General features: G+C 45.0%; 1 long non-coding RNA gene across 2 annotated transcripts in view; it reads right to left on the bottom strand.

The window, feature by feature from the left end:
* Positions 1 to 16,017, bottom strand: part of LOC134757938 (uncharacterized) — a 99,178-nt gene extending 83,161 nt beyond the window's left edge. For both annotated transcript variants that reach the window (XR_010132594.1, XR_010132593.1), the window contains exon 1: positions 12,099 to 16,017. This is a non-coding gene — a long non-coding RNA (uncharacterized lncRNA). The remainder of the gene's footprint in view (positions 1 to 12,098) is intronic.
* Positions 16,018 to 17,584: the final 1,567 nt, after the last annotated feature.

The raw sequence follows: 17,584 nt of genomic DNA, 5'->3' as shown, positions 1-17,584 counted from the left end.
CAGATCTGGTCTTGCTCGACCTATGCAAATGCCTCTCAGGGAGAGGTGAGGACCTGTCCATTATAATGACCAGGCCCACATCCGGGGGGACAACAGACTTTCATCTATCAGCCCTTTTCAACCACTGATCTACTAAACTGGAAACACCCTGAACCCGCCACCTTGCTCCCGGCAACTAGAGCCCTGTCGAGCATAACTGTGTAGAGGTGTTGGACTCAAGTTTACTCTAGCAGACCTGACCTCCAGGACCAGCCTTGGGCATCAGTAGGCTGGGAGCTATACGTGGATGGGAACAGCTTCATCAACCCACAAGGAGACAGATGTGCAGGATACATGGTGATAACCCTGGACATTGTCGCTAAGCTGAGCTCATTCCTTTAATTCGGGCCTTAGAACTCAGTGAAGGTAAGACTGTAAACATTTACACTGACTCTCGGTATGCCTGTTTAACCCTCCAAGTGCATGGATAATTATATAAAGAAAAGGGCCTGTTAAACTCTAGGAAAAATAGGAAAAAGACCCAGAGAATGCAACTCAGCTTCAGCGTTTGCAGAGATACTGAGAAGCACTTCTACAGAGGCAAACAGTTGGTAGAAAAAAAGCAATTAATATAAAAAAGATTTCAGAAGTGCTTCAAGGAGCTGACAAGAGCCTAAGTCAGTTTTATAAGAGACTCTATAAAGCATTCTGGCTTTACACCCCATTTTAACCCTGAGGCTGCTGAAAAATCAGTATATAGTGAATACCTCATTTGTAAAGCAAGCCCAGAATAACATCAAGCAGAAGCTGCAGGCATGAATACCACCCAGTCTATAAAAGTGGCCACCAAGGTGTATGTTAACTGGGACCAAGGAACAAAAAGGCAAAGAGCAAAAGCAACAATCGCAGCAGCTAGGCACACCAAGGATTAAGTCCCTCTCCCCAGCCTGGCTCTATCTAAAAAAAGAAGGAGCCAGGGACTGGCGCCGGGAAAAGACCAAAAGAAAAAGAAAGACTAAGACTAAGTGTGAAAAAGAGAATCAGAAGTAAACAAGAGAGACAGACAGCAGTGCGCGGGGGCAGGGCCCGTGCTGTTGCCTGGCCCTGCCAGCTGGCCGTAGGAGCAGGAGAACTCAGGAAGGAAAAAAATAAATAAATTAAAGACTTAAAAAAGCCAATCGGTTAGCAACAGCTCTTATAAAAAGAGAGATTAGCAATGTGAGAGGACGTGGATGCGGACGTAGACGTGGAAGAAGTCACGTTGGGCAAGGATTCAAGAGCCAGACAAGGCTAGAGAGAGATTAATGTACGAGATGCAAAAAGAAAGGACAATAGAAGGGTCAATGTTCAGAAGGCAATAAAGGAAATGGCCAAGGCGGCAAGACAAAGAGGCCATCGGCCAAGGGCTGCCACACCTTGGAGGAACCAAATACTGATCTGATCAGGCTGGCAGGAGCTGAAGAATGTAAAGACTAGGGCAGACTAGGCACCTTCTCTTTAGGCTCCCAGGAGCCCATGTTCACATTAGAAGTTAAAAGCAGTAGGATTCTGCCGTATCTGGACTCCAATTTCTCACTGATGGCTAAGCCACTAGATAGAGTTACAAAGGGGGGGAAGAAAAAGAACCCCTCCAAGAAACTTAAACAGGAGAAAGAGCCATACCTTGTGAAAACTTGCTTATAGACTTTACAGAACTGACCCATGCTGGAGGCTATCGGTACATGCTAGTGCTTGTTTGCACCTTTTCAGGGTAAGTTAAAGTTTTCCCCACCAGGACAGAAAAAGTACAAGAACTAACTAAAGTACTGTTTAAAAGACATTATCCCCAGGTTTAGACTGCCTCTAACTTTAAAGTCAGACAACAGGCCAGCATTTGTAGCTGAAATAGTGCAAGATTTAACAAGACTGTTAAAAAATAAAATGGAAGTTACACACAGCCTATTGGCCGCAAAGTTCAAGATAAGGTGGAATGCATGAACTGGACACTTGAGCAGCTACTGAAAAAATATTGCCAGGAAATACATTTAAGATAAAATCAGGTTTTTGCATATGGTCCTCCTCCGAGTCAGGTGCACCCCCACCAAACAAACTAGGTATTTGTTCTGTAAGATTTTGTTCGGTCGGCCACCCCCAAATTACAGGTCAAATTAGAGGTGACCTCCAGGAACTAAAGGAATTAACCTTAAGAAAGCAAATGCAGTTTTTAGAAATAGCCTACAAAGTGTTCATAATTAAATACATACAAATGCCTATAAGCCTGACACCCCTTTAAATCTAGTGACTCTGTTTAAAGTAAAAAAGTAAAATCTAATTTTTCTGGGACCCATATAGGATGGGCCCTATACTGTAATCTTGTCTACTCCTACTGCTGTTAAAAGTTGCAGGTGTTGTGTCTCAGATCCATCCCAGTCAGCTAACACTGGCAGCTCAGGACAAGCAGACCAGCCAGCAGGACACAGATCATCCAACCCGGCTGATCCTGAGATGAGACCAAGCTGCTGCTGAGGACGATAGCCCTGCTCTGGTCACTCCAGAGGCTGACCAGTCTATGCATGGCTGAAGCTTGAAACAACAAGCCCTGCTCTAGTCACACACCAGCAGCTGACTAGTCTACTCACAGCCAAAGCTTAAGGACTTACCAAGCCAAGTGATGTAGTTAAAAATCTTAAGACTAGTAGTTTTCCTGTAATACTACCTGTTTTCCTATTGTTCTGTCTCTGTATTCAACCTTTTTCCCAGGTAAGGACCTTTTCTATTTGCTGGATATGAATATGCTGTACATTGTTTTGTTGTTGTTACCCCCCATAACCATGCTAGAAGAAACACCTATATAAGGTATCCCCACTGTACACATACTACTTAATCAGGAAACCCAGACCCATCCCGCCCAGCAACAATTCCGAGTCTTTAAGTCATTCTTTAAACATATAAACCAGAAGTTTACCAGAGCATCCTCCTTTAGCAAAAAAAAAAACACCTATTTGCTCAGCTGGCTGAAAACATTGCCGGCAGCCTAGACGTTTCCTCATGTTATGTTTATAAAAAGGCTAACATAAGAGACCAATGGCCTTGAGAAGCAAAAGAGTTAATGCCTCAAGATAACTTTACTTTAACTCTTTCCCCAAACAGACGCCACAGTTTCAAGCGTCTGGCTCTTAAAAACTTCCATTATTAAGAAATACTGCGTTACTCGCTAGAAAAAAGCTTTTAAAACCCAGTAAAAGAACTAACCTGCTTAGGACATGACAAAGTTGGTACATTTGCCTGTACAGGTTTAACACAGGTTTGATCCTAGGTCTATATTTAGAAAATAGTTTCTAGCTGTAAGCAAATTTAAAACCTTCATTGTAAGTGTATTACTAGTAATAGAAACTTGCTTGCTGCTCCCCTGTGTATTACGCTTGCTCCTTCAAATGATAAAAGGTTTTGTAGCTACCATGGTTTGTCAAAAAACTTCAGCACAAGTGTATTACATAAAACACTATCACTCTGTCTCGCAAAGAGACTCAAAGTAAAAATAAAAGTGAGAACTCCCACTAATTAGTGAAATTCTCAAAGAGGGGGATAAGGAAGGAGACCACTACTATTCCTGCTGCCCTCCTCCCCGCACCTTGCCTAGTTCACAAAACAGGAGAAAAGAGAGAAAGCAAAAATTTGGAAAGAAACAAAAGATAAACAGCCATACAACCTTGGCACCACCACCGCGGCCCTAGAAGTTAAAAAAGTAATAATAATAACAATCCCTGACCTAAACTACTTGTGTTATCTGTAAATTCCAGACATTGTATGAAAAAGCATTGCAAAACTTTCTGTTCTGTTAGCTGATGCATGTAGCCCCCAGTCACGTTCCCCATGCTTGCCCAATTTATCATGACCTTTTCACGTGGACCCCTTAGAGTTGTGTAAGCCTTTAAAAAGTCCAAGAACTTCTTTTTCAGGGAACTCAGCTCTTAAGATGCAAGTCTGCCGATACTCCCAGCCGAATAAACCTCTTCCTTCTTTAATCTGGTGTCTGAGGAGTTTTGTCTGCAGCTCTTCCTGCTACAAGTCATTCATTCACTCTTTTACTCATTCTATATATATTTATATATATATTTATATATTTTTAATATATTTATATTTATATATATTTATATATTTTTAAATATATTTATATTTATATTTATATACATATATATACACACACACATATATACACACACACACACACACCCCTATATATATATACACGTTTGTTTTTTTTTTTTTAGATGGAGTTTCACTCTTGTCGCCCAGGCTGGAGTGCAATGGAGTGATCTTGGCTCACTGCAACCTCTGCCTCCCAGGTTCAAGCAATTCTCCTGGCTCAACCTCCCAAGTAGCTGGGATTACAGGTGCCTGCCACCATGCCCAGCTAATTTTTGTAGTTTTAGTAGAGACAGGGTTTCACCATGCTGGCCAGGCTGTTCTCAAACTCCTGACCTCAGGCAATCTGCCTGCCTCGGCCTCCCAAAGTGCTGGGATTACAGGTGTGGGCCACCACACCCAGCCTAATTTTTGTATTTTTAGTAGAGATGGGGTTTCACCACATTGGCCAGGCTGGTCTCGAACTCCTGACCTCAGGTGATCCACCCACCATGGCCTCCCAAAGTGCTGGGATTACAGGCATGAACCACTGCACCCAGCCCAACAAATATTTTTGATCTACCATACGTCAGGCACTTCTTAACTGTATCCTCAAAGCTGAGACCCTGTAGGTACTCAAAAAATACAAGACATAGTTTGCTATAGTAGAAAGCAAACAGAACCAGGCGTGGTGGTACACACCTGTAGTCCCAGCTACTCAGGAGGCTGAGATGGGAGGATCATTTAAGCCCAGGAGGAGGTTGCAGTGAACCGAGATCCCACCACTGCACTCCAGCCTGGGTGACAGGGTGAGACCCTGTCTCGAAAAAAGTAAGTGAAACAAAAGAAAGAAAAGAAAAAAGAAAAGAGGCCAGGCACAGTGGCTCACGGCTGTTAATCCCAGCACTTTTGAAGGCTGAGGCGGGCGGATCACGAGGTCAGGAGATCGAGACCATCCTGGCTAACACGGTGAAACCCCGTCTCTACCAAAAATACAAAAAAAAATCAGCCAGGCATGGTGGCAGGCACCTGTAGTCCCAGCTACTCAGGAGGCTGATGCAGGAGAATGGCGTGAACCCGGGAGGCGGAGCTTGCAGTGAGCCGAGATCCGGCCACTGCACTCCAGCCTGGGCGACAGAGCGAGACTCCGTCAAAAAGAAAAGAAAGCGAAATCTGGATAGAAAAACATTGGACTGGGCCAGGCGTGGTGGCTCAGCACTTTGGGAGGCCAAGGCCCAGGAGTTCGACACCAGTCTGAGTATCATGGCAAAACCCTGTCTCTACAAAAAAATACAAAACTTAGCTGGGCATGGTGGTGCGTGCCCGTGGTCCTAGCTGTTTGGGAGGCTGAGGTGGGAGGATCACCTGAGCCCAGGAGGTGGAGGCTGCAGTGAGCCATGATTGCACCACTGCACTATAGCCTGGGTGACAGAGTGAGATCCTGTATCAAACAAAAACAAAATATTGGGCTGGAATTGAAAATTTGCCACATGCAATCTTTTGTATGTCAATTAATCTTTCTCAACCTTACGTTTTTTTTGGCTGTATGATATGAGAAGACCCAACACAGCTCCTAGTACAGAATAAGAGAGTAAATAAATGTTAATTTCCTTCCTCCTATAGTAGGTGTGTGCTTTAAAATTGTAACTAGATTTCCAATTTCAATCTTATTTGGGCCAAATCTCCTGCTGAAAACTACAAGTGCTAAATAAAATGCAGCACATATCTCCCTAAAAGCAACATCAGCTGACAAGAAAATAAGGAACTACCATGCAAATTTCTAAAGGAAAGCAGACCAGTGAGGTAAGCTTGGTAGGGAGCACTGATGCTGCTATTGCCCTGAGGATACCTGCTGATCAGGACAAACGTGGACCTCAGTTTTGGTGGCCTCATGGGTTGAGGAGGAAAGAACTCAGGGCCCAGGGCCCAGGGCCCTCCCAGATGAAAAGGCTAGTATGAGACCCTCTGTACGTGAAGCTGAGACCACCCACCTCTCCCAAAAGGCCACACCCTCAAGGTAAAGGTGAGCCAGAAGTAAACCTGCTCCATGCCTCCAACAAACTTAGGAAGACTGCCCTGATACTAAACAAACAAGGGGGTGGCCGGGAACAGGTGAAGGAATAAAACTGGCCTTGAAAAATTTTCGCCAGGCCAGGTGCTGTGGCTCATGCCTGTAATCCTAGCACTTTGGGAGGTCGAGGCAGGTAGATCACTTGAGGTCAGGAGTTTGAGACCAGCCCAGCCAACATGGTGAAACCCCATCACTAAAATTAGCCAGGCGTGGTGGCGTGTGCCTGTAGTCCCAGCTACTTGGGAGGGTGATGCAAGAGAATCAATGGAACCTGGGAGGCAGAAGTTGCAGTGAGTGAAGATCACCCCACTGCACTCCAGCCTGGGTGACAGAGTCTGCCTCAAAAAAAAAAAAAAAAAGAAAGAAAGAAAGAAAAGTTTTGGCCAGAGACTGCCTGTAACAAATTTACAGGCTGGATTCATATCACCTAGGTAGCCCAGGAATTTCAAGTTGTGAATTTGTTGTAAGATGGTCCCAGACTGGTAATCCCCAAAGACACTTTGGAGAAGTCAACGAAAGTCCCCTCTGGAGCAATGTACTTTGACCCTACAACTTAAAGAAACCCCACAAATGATTTTCAAGGACAATGAGTATGCACTCAAAATAATGAGGCACAAAAGGAAAAATGACATCATGAGCAAGAACTAGAAAAAACCTGCAAAGATTTCAGATACAGCAATTATCAGAGGCAGATTTTAAATGAACTAAAGTTAATATATTTAAAAGAAATAAAAAGCAAGTGTGAAAGTATATGCATGAAAAAGAAAATAAGGGCCAGTTGCAGTGGCTCACACCTGTAATCCCAGCACTTTGGGAGGCCGAGGTGGGTGGATCACTTGAGGTCAGGAGTTCGAGACCAGCCTGGTCAACATGGTAAAAACCCCGTCTCTACTAAAATACAAAAATTAGCTGGCCGTGGTGGTGGGCGCCTGTAGTCTCAGCTACTCAGGAGCCTGAGGCAGGAGAATCGCTTGAACCTAGGAGGTGGAGGTTGCAGTGAGCCAGGATGGCACCACTGCACTCCAGCCCAGGCGACAGAGCAAGACTCTGTCTCAAAAAAAAAACAAAAGCAGAAAATAAGAAACAGGTGAAGAGAGAATTTACAGACTGGAAGATAGGCCAGGAAAACACAGCACAAAGAAAAAAAAGGAAAACAGAAGAGAAGTTATACATGGGGCAGAAAATAAGAGCATTTAACATAGCTTTAAATGGAGTCTCAAAAGGAAAGAAGAAAATATCTGGCAATGGCTGAGAATTCCAGAACTGATAGAAGACAGTAATGAAGGAAACCCAAGGAATTACAAACAGGATTAAAAGCAAAAAAGAAAACAAATCCATAACTAAACACATAATGAAACTGCATGAGACCATCTAAAGAAAGAGTTTCCTAAAAAGTGAGGATATAGGCTGGGCACAATGACTCACACCTGTAATCCCAGCACTTTGGGAGGCCAAGGCAGGTGGATTATCTGAGGTCAGGAGTTTGAAACCAGCCTGGCCAACATGGTGAAACCCCATCTCTACTAAAAATACAAAATTAGCTGGGCATGGTGGCGCATGCCTGTAATCCCAGCTACTTGAGAGGCTGAGGCAGGAGAATCACTTGAATCCAGAGGTGGAGGTTGCAGTGAGCCAAGATTGTGCCACTGCACTCCAGCCTGGGCAACAAAGCAAGACTCCGTCAAAAAATAATACTAAAATTAAAAAATAAATAAAAAGTGTAGATATAGGCTGAGTGTGGTGGCTCACGCCTGTAATCCCAGCACTTTGGGAGGCCGAGGCGGGTGGATCAAAAGGTCAGGAGTTCGAGACCAGCCTGGCCAATATGGTGAAACCTCTTTTCTACTAAAAAAACAAAAATTAGCCAGGTGTGATGGCACATGCCTGTAATTCCAGCTACTTGGGAGGCTGAGGCAGGAGAATTGCTTGTACCCAGGAGGCAGAGGTTGCAGTGAGCCAAGATCACAGCATTGCACTCCAACCTGGGTGACAGAGCAAGACTCGCTCTCAAAAACAAACAAACACACAATATGTTGTACACAAGAGACATATCTAAAACAAAGAGATTCTGAAAACTTAAAAATAGAAGGATAAGCAAAGTTATACCAAGCAAATGCATACAAAAAGAAAGCAAGGCCGGGCACGGTGGCTCACGACTATAATCCCAACACTTTGGGAGGCAGAGGCAGGCACATCACCTGAGGTCGAGAGTTCAAGACCAACCTGACCAACGTGGACAAACCCGTCTCTACTAAAAATACAAAATAAGCCAGGCATGGTGGCACATGTCTGTAATCCCAGCTACTCAAGAGGCTGATGCCGGAGAATCGCTTGAACCCAGGAGGTGGAGGTTGCGGTGAGCCAAGATTGCGCCATTGCACTCCAGCCTGGGCAACAAGAGTGAAACTCTGTCTCAAAAAAGAAAAAAAAGGTGGCCTGATTTAGTCATTCCACAATGCAAGCATATATCAAAACAGCATGTTGTACACCGTAAATATAAACAATTTTTGTCAACTTTAAAAGTAAAAATTAAAATTAAAAATAAAACAGGCCGGGAACGGTAGTTCACGCCACTAATCCCAGCACTTTGGGAGGCCAAGGCAGGTGGATGACCTGAGGTCAGGAGCTCGAGATCAGCCTGGCCAACATGGCGAAACCCCATCTCTACTAAAAATACAAAAATTAGCCATGCATGGTGGCAGGTGCCTGTAGTCCCAGCTACTCTGGAGGCTGAGTCAGGAGAATCGCTTGAACCTGGGAGGCAGAGGTTGCAGTGAGCTGAGATTGTGCCAATGCACTCCAGCCTGGGCGACAAGAGCGAAATTCCATCTCAATAAATAAATAAATAAATAAAAATATGTTTCTTAAAAAAGAAAATAAGGAGGTGGGACTTCCTTCTTGGCCCAAGACATGGTAGAATAACAAAGACCAGATTTACCCTCCTACTTACACAACTTTAAAAATGAGTAAAATATGTAAAGCAACAGTTTCCAAACATTGGACAACAAGAAATATGAGTGATCACCTAGGGAAGGGGAACAAATAAGATAAGCCCTACTATTGCCTCCAGCTTACTTCCTAGATAAAATTTCCAGGCTGTGACACAGTGAAAAGGTATCCATGCACAGCCCTGCAGTCTCCGAGGGTTGAGAAAACAAAGTTCAAAGTCCAGGGAGGCCAAAGGCGCTAGAATTCGTGGAGCAGAGGACCAGAGAGAACAGAGCTGCACACAGATAAGTTTCTGGAAATATGTAGAGTTTTCCTTATCTGGTCCGTACATGCGTGTAAGGTGTGTCTGTTATTGATATATTGCCTCTCAGCTCCAAATTCATGAGTTTTGCCCCCCATGAAAATAATTCAGGCCCTTTAAATAGTTTACCTCTACAAACTGGCACTAAAGCAGGTTTGTCAGTAGAGGGCCCTGGAGAGACATCGCAAGGGAAAGGGTTTATTTCCTGGTTGATCTCGGCTCACTCCACAGACTTCTGTTTTCTTTTAGCATGCTGCAGCCCCTAATGAATGAACGAACCCAGGTAACACAACAAAAGAGACAAAAAAAATCATGTGTCTCCTGATGAAAGAACACAACTGCCACCTCACCTTCTCAAAGAAGCCAAACCTGAATCTGATCAAGCCACTGGATCCAGCTGCCAATTTGCAGGAAATAAAGGACACAGGAACATGCACAACGGATTGGATTGAATGATACAGGGATGGACAGATGGACAGATACGTGATAAATCAAATAGAGCAAAATGGTAATTGCAGAATATAAATGTTGGATAGATGAGTGTCCACTACATAGTTCTTTTTTTTTTTTTTTTTTTTTTTTTTTGAGACAGGGTATCACTCTATCACCCAGGCTGGGGTGCAGTTGCGCTATCACAGCTCACTGTAGCCTCAGCCTCCTGGGCTCAAGCAATCCTCCCACCTCAGCCTCCTGAGTAGCTGGGACTACGGATGCATGCCACCATGCACCAATTTTTAAAAACTTTTTGGAGAGATGGGGTCTTGCAATATTGCCCAGGCTGATCTCCAACTCCTGGGCACAAACGATCCTCCCACCTTAGCCTCCCAAAGTGCTGCGATTATAGGCGTGAGCCACTGCGCCTGGCCCACCCAAGTTTTCTGTGTGTTTGAAAATGCTCATAGTAAAATGTTGACAAAAGACATATAAAAAGAGTCAAGTTTAAACTATACTGTGGCTAGGCGTGGTGGCTCACACCTGTATTCCCAGCACTTTGAGAGGCCAAGGTGGGCAGATCATCTGAGGTCAGGAGTTCCAGAGCAGCCTGGCCAACCTGGTAAAACTCCATCTCTACTAAAAATATGAAAATTAGCCAGGCACGGTGGTGTGCGCCTGTAATCCCAGCTATTTGGGAGTCTGAGGCAGGAGAATCACTTGAACCCAGGAGGTGGAAGTTGCAGTGAGCCGAGATCGTGCCACTGCACTCCAGCCTGGGCAACAGAGCAAGACTCCATCTCAAATATAAAAATAAAATATAGTGTCTAGGGAAGTATACTTAGGTGGTGAAACTACAAAAGAAACTCAACGAAGTGATTAGTATAAAAGTTACGATAGTGGTTACTTTGGGAGAAAGCAGCATGTTGTAAATGAGCAGGGACACATGGAATCCCTTCTGAGGTACCTGGCCAAATTCTATTCTTGGCCTGGTTGTGGTTTACAAAGGTGTCCCCCTTATAATTATTCATTAAATGCTACTTCTGTTCTGTGTGGCTTTCTGTCTCTCTTTTACAACAAAAGGGTTGTTTTTTTAAAACTCCGTATCCTTTGACCCAGCAACCACCTTAGGATAATTATTAATTACTAATTATCCTAAAGTAATTATCAGAGAATCGTTTAAGCCCAGGAGTTGGAGACCAGCCTGAACAATGTTGTAAGACCCCACCTCTACAAAGTCCATATCCTTTGACCCAGCAAATAATTAGTAATTATCCTAAATAATTAAGACTACATAGATAGCTGTACAACAATAGCTGTCATTTATTGAGTGCCTACTATGTATTAAACACTGCTCTAGCACTTTACAAGTATTATCCTATTTATCCTTATAACAACCCTGTGTATTACAGTACACACGATTCTTTTTTAGAGACGGAGTCTCGCTCTGTTGCCAGGCTAGAATGCAGTGGCGCAATCTTGGCTCACTGCAACTTTGGAGGCCTCAGCCTCCCGAGTAGCTGGGACTACAGGCACGCACCACCACGCCCAGCTAATTTTTATAGTATACGCTATTATTATTTCCATTTTACAGATGAGACTAAAGAGGTGAAAGAATGTTGACCACATCATTATTAATAAAAAGTATGGGTCAGGCATGGTGGCTCACGCCTATAATCTCAGCACTTAGGGAGGCTGAAGCAGGTGGATGACTGGAAGTCGGAAGTTCGAGACCAGCCTGGCCAACATGGCAAAATCCTGTCTCTACTAAAGATACAAAAATTAGCCGGGTGTGGTGGCACATGCCTGTAATCCCAGCTACTTGGTAGGCTGAGGCACGAGAATCACTTGAACCCCAGAGGCAGAGGTTGCAAGTGAGCCAAGATCACACCACTCGCATTCCAGCCTGGGCAACAGAGCAAGACTCTGTCTCCAAAAAAATACATAAATAACAAATATATAGATATAACATATGTATTATATATATGAACATGGAAAGAAGTCCATCATAAACTTCTCAGTGAAGACATAAAAGATCACATATACATATGCAAAATCTCACATGAAGTTATACACAGCATACATTAAAAAAACTATTAAAATTGGAGAGGATTACGAGGAGACTCTTACTTGGAACTCTATACCAAATAAGAGTTTTGTAGGAGATTTTCACAAGCCTATACTACTTTTGTAATTGTGAAAACCATAATGTTTCATAATAAGGAGGTGTGAGGTGGGGGTCTCAAAGATCCAGAGACCTACCTGGATTTCTGGCAGGGTAGTGTGTCCAAAAATGGTGGGTTCTTGGTCAGACTGACTTCAAAAATGAAACCGTGGACCCTCGCGGTGAGTGTTACAGTTCTTACAGGCTGCGTGTCCGGAGTTTGTTTCTTTTAGATGTTCGGATGTGTCCGGAGTTTCTTCTTTCTGGTGGGTTCGTGGTCTCGCTGGATCAGGAATGAAACTGCAGACCTTCGCAGTTAGTGTTACAGCTCTTAAGGCAGTGTGTCTGGAGCCGTTCGTTCCTCCCAGTGGGTTCATGGTCTCACTGGCTTCCAGAGTAAAGCTTCAGACCTTCCCGGTGAGTGTTACAGCTCATAAAGGCAGTGTGGACCCAAAGAGAGTAACAGCAAGATTTATTGCAAAGAGCAAAAGAACAAAGCTTCCACATCCTGGAAGAGAACCCAACCCGGTTGCCACTGCTGGGTCTGGCAGCCTGCTTTTAGTCCCTTATCTGGCCCCACCCACATCCTGCTGATTGGTCCATTTTACTGAGAGCTGATTGGTCTGTTTTACAGAGCGCTGATTGGTCTGTTTTGACAGGGTGTTGATTGGTGCATTTACAATCCCTGAGCTAGACTCAAAAGTTCTCCACGTCCCCACTAGATTAGCTAGATACTGAGTGTCCATTGGTGCATTCACAAACCCTGAGCTAGACACAGGGTGCTGATTGGTGTGTTTACAAACCTTGAGCTAGATACAGAGTGCCAATTGGTATATTTACAATCCCTTAGCTAGACATAAAGGTTCTCCAAGTCCCCACCAGAGAAGCTAGATACAGAGTGTCCATTGGTGCATTCACAAACCCTGAGCTAGACACAGGGTGCTGATTGGTGTGTTTAACAAGCCTTGAGCTAGATACAGAGTGCTAATTGGTGTATTTACAATCCCTTAGCTAGACATAAAGGTTCTCCAAGTCCCTGCCAGACTCAAGCCCAGCTGGCTTCACCCCGTGGATCCCGCACCGGGGCCACAGGTGGAGCTGCCTGCCAGTCCCGCGCCATGCACTCGCACTCCTCAGCCGTTGGGTGGTCGATGGGACTGGGTGCCATGGAGCAGGGGTGGCGCTCGTTGGGGAGGCTCCGGCAGTGCAGGAGCCCATGGCGGGGGGAGGCTCAGGCATGGCGGGCTGCAGGTCCCGAGCCCTGCCCCACAGGGAGGCAGCTAAGGCCCGGTGAGAAGTCAAGCACAGCAGCTGCTGGCCCAGGTGCTAAGCCCCTCACTGCCCCGGGCCGGCGGAGCCAGCTGGCACTCTGAGTGTGCAGCCCACCGAGCCCACGCCCACCCAGAACTCATGCTGCCCCGGTTCCTGCCCGCACCTCTCCCTCCACACCTCCCCGCAAGCTGAGGGATCTGGCTCCTGCCTCAGCCAGTGCAGGAAGGGGCTCCCACAGTGCAGCAGCAGGTTGAAGGGCTCCTCAAGTGCTGCCAAAGTGGGAGCCCAGGCAGAGGAGGTGCTGAGAGCGAGGGAGGGCTGTGAGGGCTGCCAGCACGCTGTCACCTCTCAGTAGGCTGAATAGAACAAAAGTAGGTGCCATGGCCGTGGGCCTAAAACATCTTCATCTTAGCATCTCAAATCCCCAGAAACACTTCCATCTCCTCAGCCAATAGATATGAGGAGTAACTTTTTTAAAAGTGACAGGAGAGGCCGGGTGCGGTGGCTCACGCCTGTAATCCCAGCACTTTGGGAGGCCGAGGCGGGCGGATCACGAGGTCAGCAGATCAAGATCATCCTGGCTAACACAGTGAAACCCCGTCTCTACTACAAATACAAAAAATTAGCTGGGCATGGTGGCGGGCGCCTGTAGTCCCAGCTACTAGGGAGGCTGAGGTAGGAGAATGGCATGAACCCGGGAGGCAGAGCTTGCAGTGAGCTGAGATCATGCCACTACATCCAGCCTGGGCAACAGTGCGAGACTCCATCAAAAAAAAAAAAAAAAAAGTGACAGGAGTAATTGCAAACTTTTGCACTGATCATCTCGTGGGGATGAAGCTATTTATGTTGGCATGAATTTTGAAAAAACTACCTATAATACAGTGCTAAAACAAGAATGCAGAAATAGCAAATCAAAGTAGATGTACAAACTGAAATTGTATTGCCACAATTCCATAAGCTAAAGTGGTACATGATCAATATAGAAAACTAAGCAGAAGGTCGGGCGCGGTGCCTCACGCCTGTATTCCCAGCACTTTGGGAGGCCAAAGCAGGCGGATCACTCGAGGTCAGGAGTTTAAGACCAGCCTAGCCAATATGGTGTAACCACGTCTCTACTAAAAAAATACAAAAATTAACCGGGGCTAGGTGGTGCGTGCCTGCAATCCCAGCTACTCGGAAGCCTGAGGCAGGAAAATTGCCTGAACCCTGGAGGCAGAGGCTGCAGTGAGCCAAGATCGCACCACTGCACTCCAGCCTGGGCGACAGAGTGAGGTTCCCTCTCAAACAAAAAACAAAAAGAAAAACAAGCAGAGGTTTCACTTAACCATAGTTATTGTTCTATACACACTGTCTTACTAACACAGCATAGTCAGCTGAGGGTCACAGTGGGACTCCACCAACTGAGCCTTGCCAAGAGCTCTCTCATCTAAACACACTCACAGGATGTGCATATTGGCAAGCCTTTGCAGGTTATCTGGAGAATGAATTCCTAGCAGTGGAATTACCAGGTCAAATAATATGTATCTTTTTTTATTGTTTTTTATATATATATATATATATAATTACTGTTGTGTGTTATTTCATAAGTTTTGCTATTACTATGCATTATCACACATTTCTTCTATTTTACTAGCTACAGCCAAATGTCCTCCAGCAAGACTTTATCAATTTACTATAACTGTGTTTACCTACATCTTAGCCAGCACTAGGCATCACCCTTTAATATGCTTGTAGATCCAACAGATGAACAATATTGCTTTTCGGCTGGGCGCGGTGGCTCACGCCTGTAATCCCAGCACTTTAGGAGGCTGAGGCGAGTGGATCATGAGGTCAGGAGTTCGAGACCAGCCTGACCAAGATAGCGAAACCCCGTCTCTACTAAAAATACAAAAATTAGCCATGCACGGTGGCAGGTGCCTGTAATCTCAGCTACTTGGGAGGCTGAGGCAGGAGAATCACTTGAACCCGGGCAGCAGAGGTTGCAGTGAGCCAAGATCGAGCCACTGCACTCCAGCCTTGGCGACAAAGTAAGACTCAGTCTCAGAAAAAAAAAAAATGCTTTTCAGTGTTGTCTTAATTTGTATCTCTTTAATTATGGCTGCAGTTGAGTATAGGTTCATGTTCTTTGTCCATTTGCATTTATTTTTCTGTAAAGCAGACTGTAGCCTTTGCGCATTTTTCTTTTGGTCTGTTTGCCTTTTCCTGATTGATTTGCATATGGGCTCTGGATGAAAGAAATCAATCTTTCATCACCCCCAAATCACAAATAGCTTTTCTTGGTATATCAGTTGCATTTTGACTTCGCTATTTATTTTATTTGCCATGTAGAAGGATTTTTTGTTTTTATTTTTACATAGTCACGTTCATCCGTCATTTCCTTTATAGTTTCTGGAGCTTATACAGTACCTTGCCTCCTCATTCCATGTTTTCTTCTATCTTCCTAATGTTTAAAGTTTTAATTCCCTTGTAGTTCATTTGGGTATAAGGACTGAAGTATAGACCAAGATCATTTTATTCCTGTCCTGAAACAGTTGTCAGTCCCCACATCATTTATTGAACTGTCTTTGCTAATTTGAAACACCACCTTTGGTGGGGCACGGTGGCTCACGCCTGTAATCTTAGCACTTTGGGAGGCCAAGACGGGTGGATCACCTGAGGTCAGGAGTTTGAGACCAGCCTGGCCAACATGGTGAAACCCCGTCTCTGCTAAAAATACAAAAAGTAGCCGGGCATGGTGGTGGGCGCCTATAATCCCAGCTATTCGGGAGGCTGAGGCAGGAGAATTGCTTGAACCTGGGGGACGGAGGTTGCAGTAAGCCAAGATCGCACCACTTCACTCCAGCCTGGGTGAAGAGTGAAACTCCATAACTCCATCTCAAAAAAAAAGACAGGGCGCCGTGGTTCATGCCTGTAATCCCAGCACGTTGGGAGGCTGAGGCGGGGAGATCACAAGGTCAGGAGATCGAGACCATCCTGGCTAACACAGTGAAACCCCGTCTCTACTAAAAATACAAAAAAAAATTAGCCGGGCATGGTGGCAGGCGCCTGTAGTCCCAGCTACTCGGGAGGCTGAGGCAGAAGAATGGCGTGAATCCCGGAGGTGGAGGGCGGAGGTTGCAGTGAGCCGAGATCGTGTGCCACTGCACTCTAGCCTGGGCGACAGAGCGAGACTCGGTCTCAAAAAAAAGAAGAAAAGAAAGAAACACCACCTTTATGATAAACTGAAATTCCCATAAATAACTTCCATAAATATTTATGTCTCTTTCTGGACTCTATTCTAGCCCATTGTTCTCTACTACTATATTTATCTAATAGTTCTTCAAATAAATTATCAAAACTTGACTTTTAGTGTGTTAGACCAAAAAAGGAGTTTTTTTCCCTTTTTTTTTTTTTTTTTTGAAACAGAGTCTCACTCAATCACCGAGGCTGGAGTGCAGTGGCGTGATCTTGGCTCACTGCAACCTCTGTCTCTAGGGTTCAAGTGATTCTCCTGCCTCAGCCTCCCAAGAAGTTGAGATCATCATCTCACTTCATGTAGCCTCTGGAAAATTCCACCGTACACTCATGAAAGAATGAGAGTGAAGAAGGCAAGTAACAGCTTAGTACTACTACAAAAATAGTTTGGACCTTGCAGACTCCCTGAAAAGTTCTCAGAGGCCCCCAGACCACACTTTGAAAATAATTGGTATAATTATTCCCACTGATATGATCAATGGCACTATAAACAACTTTTTTTTTTTTTTTTTTTTTTGAGATGGATTCCTGCTCTGTCGCCCAGGCTGGAGTGCAGTGGAGCAATCTCAGCTCACTGCAACCTCCACTTCCCAGATTCAAGTGATTCTCCTGCCTCAACCTCCCGAATAGCTGGGATTACAGGCGCCCAACACTACGCCTGGCTAATTTTTTTGTATTTTTAGTAGAGATCGGTTTCGCCATGTTGGCCAGGCTGGTCTTGAACCCCTGACCTCAGGTGATCCGCCCACCTTGGCCTCACAAAGTGCTGGCATGAGCCACCATGCCCAGCCTATAAACTTTTCTGAAACTTGCCTGAAACTTTCATTTTTCAACAAAAAGGAGCCTATGTGTCAGGGTGAAGGGAGGAGGACATCAGTATCTATCTAAAATAAATATCTTTAAAATAAAAATAGGCTGGGAGCGGTGCTGCACACCTGTAATCCCAGCACTTTGGGAGGCTGAGGCGGGCAGATCACTTGAGTCCAGGACTTCGAGACCAACCTGGGCAACATGGCGAAACCCTATCTCTACAAAAACTACAAAGATTAGCCTGACGTGGTGGCACACGCCTGTAGTC

The sequence above is a fragment of the Gorilla gorilla genome, chromosome X (assembly GCF_029281585.2).
Source record: "Gorilla gorilla gorilla isolate KB3781 chromosome X, NHGRI_mGorGor1-v2.1_pri, whole genome shotgun sequence".
Taxonomy (NCBI): domain Eukaryota; kingdom Metazoa; phylum Chordata; class Mammalia; order Primates; family Hominidae; genus Gorilla; species Gorilla gorilla.
The sequence above is the reverse complement of the archived record's forward strand: the minus strand, read 5'-3'. Positions and strand labels throughout refer to the sequence as shown.